This window comes from Ipomoea triloba, chromosome 9 (assembly GCF_003576645.1).
Source record: "Ipomoea triloba cultivar NCNSP0323 chromosome 9, ASM357664v1".
NCBI lineage: Eukaryota > Viridiplantae > Streptophyta > Magnoliopsida > Solanales > Convolvulaceae > Ipomoea > Ipomoea triloba.
In genome coordinates this window covers 8140261-8144355 of record NC_044924.1, presented here as the reverse complement: position 1 = coordinate 8144355, position 4095 = coordinate 8140261, and positions in this window count along the sequence as shown.

Genomic DNA, 4095 nt, shown 5'->3' with positions numbered 1-4095 from the left:
TAATAAATGCCAGTTTGTATATAATCTTTAAGTATGAGATCTACTTTTCAAGAAAGTATGTGAAATTTATGATTATGTTGTTCAACTTGAATCAATATGCAACATACAAACAATATTATCTTCGTGGCTTACTGGTAATGAGTATTTGTATATATGATTTAAAATATTAATTGGGAGATCCTGAAGATACAGGATTCATTAATATAGTGAAACCTTAGTGGTTTAAGGTAACTACGTTGGTTGAAATATATTCCACTATTGAGAGTGAATTAACCAAGTGCAGGGCGCTATAAAGATTGCATAGGTCGATATGCTCAGGAGCCAATGTTGGGCACCAAAGATCAATCTGAGTAAAATATCAAGTACTTTTGAGAAGAATACTTGTAATCGCTGCATTGTGGGGGTAATCGGCTCTTTATATTTCCTTTCTATAAGTTTCTTTACTTTACCGAGAATAATGGTAAAAGAGGATGTTTCATGTTAAACATGAAAATCTCTAGGGTATTATTTATGAGTAAATAAAATACTCGTCAAAGTGTACATAAGTTTGATGGAGTTGATCAACTTATGTTAATAGTGAGGACTAATTATGAGATTAGTCGTTAAATTGTAGATGGAATGCCTTAAATTCCAAGAGGTGATGAATTCATGGTGGATCCCACTTGTGTGGTCAAACGAAGCCATGGAAAGATTCACAAACTAGTACAGTAATTGGTCATTCTAATGATCTAAGTACTAGTGAGGTTGAGCTACAGCTCTTAATGAATTTATAACCCTATGAGATGGGTGGTCCGATTGAGACGGACTTGATGAGTTCACCGCTTAATAATTGAGAGAGTGAGCACAAAATGCTCTTAATGATTTCACACCCTAATTTGGGTAGTCTATATTGATATAGGCTTAAAGAAATCACCTACTTAAGGAAAAAAAAAAAGGGTTAACCACCTTTCTGAAAGATAATGAGCTATCTTTCTAGAGCACTCATTAGCATCCGGATGTCCAATTGAGTAAAAATATATGAGAAGCATGATGTTCCTATTGAACTATAAGATTTATGTCTTTAACTACTCTGTAGCCTTTAAAGGTGGTCTATATTGAGATAGACTTGATAGAGTTAAAAGTCTATATTGAGATAGACTTGACAGGGTTAAAATGTCTATATTGAGATAGACTTGACAGAGTTAAAAGTCTATATTGAGATAGACTTGACAGGGTTAAAATGTCTATGTTGAGATAGACTTGACAATGTTGAAGGTCTATATTGAGATAGACACAACAGACTTGAATATTAAGGTTTCATCATAAGCAGTCAAAGAGTTTGACTTTCATAGAACCTGCAGTATTAGAGTTGATGTGTGTCTTGAGTTCAAAATTTGTCTAACCGATGAGTTCAAGATTTATATCACTCTCGGGAAGAAAATTACTCAATGTCACTACCTATCAGTTCATGTTTAAACACTGATATTAAGATCAACTCGCTTATCCTATTGCTCAGACACTATTCTTTCTAACCTTCTACTTTGAACGTGTGAGGGATTGTTGGAAAATCCGTTCAAACTAGTAGGCCATAATTGTTTCCCTAATTTGTTGGTCAAAGTGATTCACGTCCACATATTTCTATGAGAGTTTCTGGAATGGAAATATTCAATATATGAACTCCACCTTTTGAGTTAATTTGTGTGGTTATATTTAAAGCTGCATGATTATAAATTCAGGGTTCTTGATTGTTCATAAACACACCAAAAAACAAAGATTTCTCCCTCCTCCTTTAATTCTTATATCCCTTTGTCTGAGCAAAGTGAGGTTCGCCTGGGTTATAGTTGGTGTAAGCTTAGCCCAGTTAGTCTGTGTAACATGTCGAAAGCGTGCCGGGATTCTTAACTACACCGTTACCGGGCAAATAACGCTTTTAAGGCAGTGTTATTATAACACGGCACGGACTTTGTTTCTCGCTTCTTTTGTTCTCCTTTCTTAAACAGTGTCAGCCTGAGTTGACGTTGTCCCTATTTCCCAACAACATGTACGTAGAGCGGGCAACCTCCACAAAGTTCGCATGCAAGATCTAATTTCGGAGCAGTAAAAAACAACCAAACTCAATTATTGAGCAATTATCATATCGATACTATCCAGTCGGTACACATATTGACAAAGTAACTTTTGTTAATATCATGTACAGTAGGGTGTATTTTGAAACTTGGAAAAATAATTTTTAGAGATCATTTTTCGTATTTCTAATGTTTGGATGTGTCTGAAAAATCAAGTCAATAGAATTTTTTTTCCATTGATTTAAAAAAATATGGTTGTTTTGAAAGAAAATGACTTCTGCCAAAATGTGTCAGAAGTCATTTTTCACATGCCAATCACAACCTTGGTTTTTGGTGGAAACTAGAGTGCTCTATTTTATGGCACTGGGCGGAAATTAGAGGTTTTTTAATTTTTAATAAATAATTTATTTTTAATATTATTATAAATATTTTTATATTTTAAATAAAACAATTAAAATGTTTTTTAAACAACAATTGAAATATTTAATTATACAATTCTACTCATCTCCTATAAAATGAGTCAAACACACTATGATAATTTTTCAAAATGCAATCAGACACTGAAAATGAAACTATTTTCTAGAAAATGACTCATTTTACAAAAGTTATTTTCATGATTTCTAAACACACCTAAAATTACTCCTCATGAAATTCAAATCCTTTTAAGTATTCGATCAGTCAAGAATCTTTAACTTGACTACATATTTGAACACTTGTAATAAAATTTGAACTTTTGATGATTATGTGAGGATGTTAAACAACATCATCATTTTAAAAAAAAAAAAAAAAAACCGGTGATAGTTTTCTCTACGGTTTCTCAGGCCCTTCAAAGATTTTTCTTGCCCATACAGCCATTTTAAGATTTTTTTTTTTTGGGTATTATCACACAAAATAGAGTGGGCATGACACTTGCTAGACATTATAGTCAATGCCCTGTCCCGATATTACTTTCAAGGATACACCATGTCATCTATTCGTAAAGTATTGACGTATAGTAATATATTGTTATTAAAAATATATTATTGTCAATATTTTTTTAATCAATCATCTCACAAAAAAGTCTAATTTGTGAATGCATACCCTTAAATAAGTGATTGTAAATTTCTCTCGTCACCAAAATAATAATGATGACGATGTCTAATTTTTTTTTAATTTTAATTTTACTAATGTCTAAAATTTGGCATATCATGATTGGGTTGGTTTATGAGTGATAAAATTAGGAGTGTGTAAAAATGTCCAACTGTAATAATAATGATAATAATGCATTAATTAAAAAAATTTTATATTAAATTTGTAGTCGTAATTTTGTCTATTCAATTTAGATGTGATTCGCCACCTAAAGAGTAAAATTACTAACGAAGACAAGGATTACGGTGTTCATCGTCAGCGACATTTTAATACGACAATTGATTGATATAAATGGCATTTTATAAATACACAATTTTAAAGTTGTCAATTCCTGATTTAGTAACCCTAACAAAGCCCATGTGCCGAGTAGGGTTTATGGGGAGGGATTCACGTGAACCAAGCATGCATTTCGCACTATATAAGGAAAGTTGTCAAATTTTGGAAAGTTCTGTCCAAGTTACATGTGTCTAGTCGATCTATAGTACAACGTCGTGGCTGTCGACATGGTTTTCTGGCTTTTATTATCCGCAAGAGAAGAGAGTTTCAATTTTTTTGGTTTCCTTTCAAACGTTGGTACGTTTTCTCCATTTGTTAAAGTATGTAAGTTGGTTTTCTATGGCTATCGCATTCATTGTGCTTATGGTGGTTATCCGAATTTTAGGGGTTGGTTGTCTCGAAATACTTTTCAATCCTAATTCTATTGATTTTTTTTTGGGTATATTTCGCGTGTTTTGGTGTTACACAATGAGGGTTTGGTGTGTTAACCATTAAGCTTGCCCTCCGCCTTCTCTTCTGCTGATTTTGTGGGTAGATATGGTTGAAGTTGTGAATTAATGGGTGGTGTCCAATCATTATATATATATATATATATATATATATATATATATATATATATATATATATATATTTTTTTTTTTTTTTT